The sequence below is a fragment of the Sesamum indicum genome, linkage group LG1 (genome assembly GCF_026168435.1).
Source record: "Sesamum indicum cultivar Baizhima isolate 11 linkage group LG1, ASM2616843v1, whole genome shotgun sequence".
Lineage (NCBI taxonomy): Eukaryota > Viridiplantae > Streptophyta > Magnoliopsida > Lamiales > Pedaliaceae > Sesamum > Sesamum indicum.
In genome coordinates this window covers 462,227-469,081 of record NC_142657.1, presented here as the reverse complement: position 1 = coordinate 469,081, position 6,855 = coordinate 462,227, and positions in this window count along the sequence as shown.

Sequence of the window (6,855 nt, the reverse complement as noted above, 5' to 3'; positions counted from 1 at the left end):
CTCCTATATATATATATATACTTTATTTAAAAGCTTTTTTGTCTCTCTCCTTACATATATAAATGGTAAATATATTATCTGATATAGATATCAAAAGGCTGATCGAATATATCAACAATTTTATATTAAAGCATATATCAAATTAAAGACAACAAATTTGAAATTATTATAAAAGAAAATAAATGTCCGGAAAATTGAAACCCGCACAAAGTTTTTAAAAAAGTTTTAACTTGAACAAGGCCGGTCTTAGGGACGGATTTTGAGATGGGTTGTGAATAAAATACACTCGGATTTACTGGCAAAAAAGTATTCAAAATGCTTGCTTCTTAGAGTTGGAATCATGGAGTGAATATTTACAGAATCAGAGACGGAAAGTTTTCGTCTCGAATATACCATTGAGCCTTCAACTACAAACGGAGCATTGGAATTTTCAGTATTTTAATCAAATATCTGCGATGAAAATGTTGCTTTTAGAGACGGAAAATCCGTCTCTAGAAACACAAAACTATATCCATTAAGCACCTGTTTTATGTAATTAGGATCCCAAAGCACAAAATTAACCTTCATATCTCCAGTGATTAGTTCATAATATTCTTCTGGGTATATCATATTAAAACCCCCTGAGTTTAGGTTCAAATACACAATCACCCAATGTCTTTTACAAAATTATAAGTACAGTACTTGAAGTTAATTGTAATTACAAATAATCTCTCTATTCGATAGAAAAGGTTTGCACAAACACCCTCTCAGAGGATTATACCTGTAATTTTTAAAAAATATGGGGTGTTTGTGTATTTAAATATAAATTAAAGGTGTCAATGTAATTCAAGCTATTCATTCAATACATTAATATGACTAAAAACAAAACAAATTACGATAATTCAATAACCCACATAAAGTTTATAAATATACAAACGTTTGGTGGGACTGAAATACATGATCTGGAACTTATCCGTGCGACTTTAACCTTAGCCTTAACACTAGGCTACAACATCATTGGTGATATTAATATTAAGGGATAATTACACTCTCCTCCCCTGAGGTTTGGTGTAATTACACATAGACCTCCTGTGGTTTGTTTCCATCTAACAAATAAGTCCATCCATTAGATAAAGTTAACCGAATTTGCTGATGTTAACAAAAAATTTGAAAAAAATCTATATTTACACCCGATTGACTTATTACTGACTTATACAGGTCAAAATAAATCTTTTTATAATCAAATTACCTTCATACGTCTTCACGCGTTAATGCATGTGAGAAGGTATATTTCACCGTTATAAGGATAGTTTAGTCCGAAAAAATTATTTGACCTATAATAAATCAGTAATAAGCCAATCGAGAGTAAATATCAATTTTTATTTAGTGTTTCTATTAATATCAGTAAATTTAGTGAATTTTGACTAACAATAGACTTATTTGTTAGACGGAAGCAAACCTTAAGATGCTAAATATAATTTTTCAAATCACAGAGGGTCTTACGTGTAATTACACCAAACCTCAAGGGAGGGGAGTGTACGTAGTATTGATAATTAAAATTGATGATATATTTATAACTAATTCACTTAAAAAAAACAATATTCAAGAACAGTGCAAACCAACTAATTTATGTTGATTTGAGAGAGGATTATGCTTCTAACTGACATTAGTTAAGTTATCTTTTCAACAATTAATGCCATCGTTTTTAGACAAAAGTAAGCATGATTAGTTAATTAAGTAGTCCTCATGATTGAGATTAGTAGTTGTTGTTTTATTTTGTATTTTAATTTAAATATATATTAATTTCTTTTTAATATAAAATAATATATAATTATTCTATTTGCCATCACCTATTTTTTTTTTTTAGTAAAAACGATGAATTTCATCATACCATACATGAAAATATTCAAAATCTTTCCAAGAAAAGGGAGATTAAATATTATATCAATATCAATAAACTGACAAAATACATCAATTCGATCACAGTACATACAAAAAATTTATATTAAGTGAGATAAATACCCATTACAATAAACTCATATTAAGTGAGACAAACGGTCATAAATTTAATAGAAATCGAACCATTACCTCAAACTTATTTAAAGAAGTCAACCTTAACTATTAGACTAAGACATTGTTGATCGGAAGTGCTACCTTTACCCACTCACTTACTGCACCAACCTTAAAGACTGCAAAGATCAATTTTTGGAGCATGATTAGGGTCCCGTTGCAACAAAATATAATATTACACATAAAATATTAAATGATAATCTTAAAATTTCAGCGTAAATATGTATTAAATGAATGATAATGATTTTAATTTTATCACAATTTAATTATTGTTATACTAAAATTTGTTTTAAATAATCCCACAAACAAATACATACTTGAAGGGAAAAATTTGAAGGAAAAAAAAACTTGAAAAAATATTATTTTTGGTAATGGTTAATTATTAAAATTAAAAGTGAAAAATCTGGTAATTAAGTACTAATTAACTACAACTACTAACCGTTGCTTCTACAACCATTAATTAAATCATAGCAAATATTTTGATAAATTACAATTAAAATCATGTTATATATTTATTACTTGTGATCAAACATATTTTTTTGTATTAATTTTTGTTTGACTGTGCGACTAATATTAATTTATTATAATTTTTGAACAAGGTAAAAAATAATTGAGTTTTTTGTAATGATTTATATCCAAACAATTACATGGAAAATATTTTGAGGTGCAGTGCAGACAAAATCTGGATATATATTATATGAGATGATTAGACAGCATTCAGAAAGAAGCAAATGCGATGCATATCCATCAAAGTGATTGCATTGATTTTGTACCATATCCCATGTGTTTTTCACTTCATTATTATTATTATTTTCCCATCTCTAGACCAAAAGAAATTTCATGCCACCCCCAAAAATCCTTACTTAAATGGAGAAATTATATTTTTAGTTTTATAAGATCTTTTTCATTTTTCATTTCACGAAATTCTGAAACTATTTTAAAAAAGTTCATAAAATAAAAGAGTAAACGGTTCGAAAATTGGGACACATTTAGTCCTTTGCTTTACAAACTCTCTTAAAATGGTCCAAAAATTGAGAAATCCGACACATTGCTTTACGGAATTTATCGGACTAATGTATTGATTTTTTTCGAAATTTTCGTAAAATTTTATCGGACAAATTTTATTGGTTTTAGAAAATCTATAAAAATACTGAACTCACGTCTTGTTTGACTAAAATATAATTTCACCCTTGTACTCATGTAGATATTTGAGTTGGATGTAATATTAGATCAGATTCCAAAAAAGAGAATGAGGTGGTTGGAGAAAGTGGAGGAAGAAGGGTAGCTAGGGTTTAAGATGTTGTGGACAAAGAAAATCTACACAATCACGCGTGTGTGCCTTGTCTGCTCCTAATATTCTTTTTTGGCTTCTACTACTCTATATATATATATATATTAGTTGTTATTGTACGCAATTTTTGTGAATATAAAAAATTATAATGTAAAATAAAGAGAAAAAAATTATAAAAAGACACAAAAAGTAATGAGGTAATAAAAAAGAAAGAAATGTGGAGTGAAGGAAGAAAGAAAAAAAATAATATAATTATGGGTTTATAAAATATAAAGTTTTACATGTCAAATTTAATCATCTATATTTTTAGTCAATTTTATTAAATAATATACAAAAATAGAAAATTTTATCCGGAGCCCATATCCATTCCTTAAAAATCGATTATTAAAGAAAAAAAATTTGATATCGATCATACTGCATACGACGATCCAACAACCCTCCTATCTTTCCGTAACTATTATCAATTCACACATACGTATCCTAATTGCGCAATGTCTACAACGTCGAGCTGGTCATACTTTAGACAGTACTATTTATATACTCAATTGCGTATTTTAAATATTAATAAAATTTTACTATGATCGACTCGGACAGTGGGCTTATATTTCATGGTGAGAAAATCAATTATTAAGGAGAAATAATACCATAGATTATGTAATAAGGGGATAATATTGGAGGTAGGGTGAGATTGGATAGTTATGATTGTTGCAATGATAAAAAAGATGAAAAATGAAAATATATAGAGGGAATAATGGTAAGAATGATGGGTGTAATGATGATAATTTATTGTAAAAAGGGGAGGGGGAAAATAAAAGCTAAAATGCAGCTCTTAGGTTGTTGGAAGTGGAGGAAATTAAATATAATAATTGGGATGAGAATGATTGTTGGTGTAGAATATCATAAGTGTATCTTCCAATTTTAATATGCTTAGAGAGCACGCGCACACCATATCTCTTTCTCTTTTACCCTACATATATATTCCACCTCCTCTTTCTTCCCCTACATATCCTTTTTTTTTTTTTTTTTTTCCTACTCAATTTTGATCCAAATTCAATTATTGGGAGAGATGATGGGGTTTACGATTCAATTGGTGTTCCGATGCACGAGGGTGTTGTCCGATCTGATTTTGTAAGAACGTTAAGGTTTTGTTTTGAAAAAGACATTTTGCTATGGAGAAGATGGTCTCAGAGCTTATATATAAGTGGCTCAAACTCTTCGTCTGCAACCAATGTGGAAATATTTATCTGTATCAATCGTATAATGTTGAAAGTCTGATTTCAACACTTTATCGAGAGAATTTCACAATCGGGTTTAAAAATATACGTAGTTTCGATTAATGCTTTTCTCCTCTATAAATGTATCATCAAATAAAAATATATAAATCGTATTTCTTGATATTTTCTGTATACATGTGAATGTGCTCGACCGCTAGTATAAATTATGAGCGGGGTTCAGTTGCAGACCTGTCATAGACGAACAATACTCAGACCCGAATGTATTAAAATAGCTAATACTCAGTTTCGAATGCATGACTTCATATATATTAGATCCAGACTTTGATCCATACTCATTGAGATAAGTATTTTAGTATGAGTAGGGTTAAACACTAACATAGTGTTTGGTTTCATTTTTGGCCCATCTCATGGTAAATATTTGCCGTGATTTGTTTTGATAGTTTTGGTGGTGTTTTGAAATAATTCCTCATTTGTTTTGGGTTAAAATAAGTCAACATTAATTATAGGCCTTACAATTAAAAAAAATATGTACATACTCATACATATATATAAAAAAAATATAATTTGATAATGGACAATAGTTTCTATCTTCCACTAAACAACATCAAACATACCATACTTATTTTATGTTATCTCCAAAAACAAATTCAAACATACACACTATCTCTAAAACATACTTATATATCTTTATTTTTTTCTCTCTGTCTCCACAAAACACACCAAAATAAGTTAAAAATCAAACCAAATATAGTGTAAATACCTGTGGGTATAATAAATACGGATCAAAATTCAATATTTGAAAATACATATTTATTTATAAATTTAAAATTATTAAATTCGTAAACTTTTGATCGAATTGTAAGCAATCTAGGCCTACAACACCTTGAAATTTGGGCCAAACCATCTTCAGAAAAGACATATCCATATAAATGATCCGGACATGTATATTGATTTAGTGGGCCTGACTCTTTCACATTTGGGCTTCACAAGTGTAAAAACAGACAGCAATATTGGGCTAGAATTTCTACATCAAGAATGTATGTATATATGACCAATGGCACGGGCCGTATATCAATACTAGCGTTCTAACATGCTCGATGTGTGTGTTTAATTTTTTATTTTTTAAAAAAATTAAAATATAAAATATTATTATAATTTTTTTTCTAAGAATTTGTAATGAGCAAACAACAAATAATATAACGAAAAGAAAGAAAAATAAATAGGAGAGAGAAGAAAAAATAAAAATCTTAAATAATAATGAATAAAACTTACTTGACATAAGTTTTTTCGAATGGGGTCAATTTAGTCATTATATTGAAAACGCGCGAGAAGTAGTTATTTAGGGTGCTCACAGTTTATTAATAATACGAATAGCATCGACGCACTTAATGTGTGTGCTTAATTTTATTTTATGTAATATTTAAAATAGCTAAGTGTTTTAATTTCTTTCTATGCTAAAAATGCTTTTCTCATTAATTATATAAAAAAGAAATGATTAAAGAAGTTTGAATGATAAAGTTGGAGAGAAGGAAAATAATTTGTTTTTTTGAGAAAAGTATGAAAATGTAAAAAAAAAAAATGATAAAAACTTCATTGTAATTTTTCTTTAGGAATGGGGTTAATTTAGTCAATACCAAGAGTAGTTATTTTACCCCATCCCCTTTAATTAATAGTATAGATAGATAAAATGTATACAGAAAAAGAAAATTAATTATTGGCAATAATTTTATCAGGTATGAACTAAAATTATGGTAAATAATTATTATTAAATAAAATCGACGCTTAAATTTGGATTATTTACCTTGAAAAGTATCTTTGCTATGCCCATGGACCATAACAGATATTTTTGTCATGACTTTTAGCCATGATAAATGTACATTCACAAAAATCTGGTCGACAATCGCTGCATGTTCGTGGTCCATGACTATTTATATCATTATTTATTTTTAATCATGAAAATTATTTATAGTTAAATGTTAAATTTTTTTCTGTATTTTTATATTTGATTCATATGAGAAAAAAAAGAATTTAATTTTTAAAGGATTGGTAATTATAAACTTTATATATAAAAAAATCAAATTAAGCTTGAAAAGGAATCAAATCCTGATTTATTAAGAATATAAAAGAAATGAATAATATATATAAATGTGTCTGTATTTATGGCCTCACAAACATTATCAACAATAAATTTGAATTACCTTAAAAGAATCAAAACTAACCTAAATAATCAAACTCTACATTTGGAATAAAGTATTTGGATTTAAAATAAGGATTTCAAAT